Genomic DNA, 685 nt, shown 5'->3' on the forward strand with positions numbered 1-685 from the left:
GAGACAAAAGCAGATAGAGAGAAGAGACAGAAAGATCGGTAAAGATTAAGGCAGATAAACTTAGGGAAGGGGAGGAGAAAGAGAAATAGAGAGATAAAGCAAACGAGTGAGACAGATAGATTTACTGAAAGAGTGCAAATGACAATAAGTGATCATCTTGCCATGAATATATTTTGTGGTAATTATGGAAGTGTTTGAAATCCTATTTTATAAGTAAGATTACAGTCTAGGCAATGATATTGAAACACAGCATCATTTTGAGTGATTTTGCAAATGAAACAATTCTAAGAGGGTTCTCATGCAAATGGCGTACGTGAAATTTGCAGTTTTTCATTAAAAATTGTTTTCTCAATATTTTATTATCTTTTTTTCGCATCACCATTATTATCATAAAGGCAATGAATAGTTTTTAATTGGACCCAGTCACCAACACTACTGGTTACATTATGCCTCGTCTTACCCTTTGGAGAATCCGGGCGCAACGGCAAGCATTATGATAAATCAGTGGAGTCTGAATAACAAGGTGGGTGACATATATGTAATACTTTCCTATATAAATATCAGTGAATTGAACTGATTTTATAGTTGATAGTACTACTTTTATTAATGCAAATGCTTGTAAAAGCCTTAATAAAAATGACAATTTTGTTTATATGTAAGCATATGTGAGCGTTCGTGTGTGTGT

Source organism: Penaeus monodon, chromosome 22 (genome assembly GCF_015228065.2).
Source record: "Penaeus monodon isolate SGIC_2016 chromosome 22, NSTDA_Pmon_1, whole genome shotgun sequence".
NCBI lineage: Eukaryota > Metazoa > Arthropoda > Malacostraca > Decapoda > Penaeidae > Penaeus > Penaeus monodon.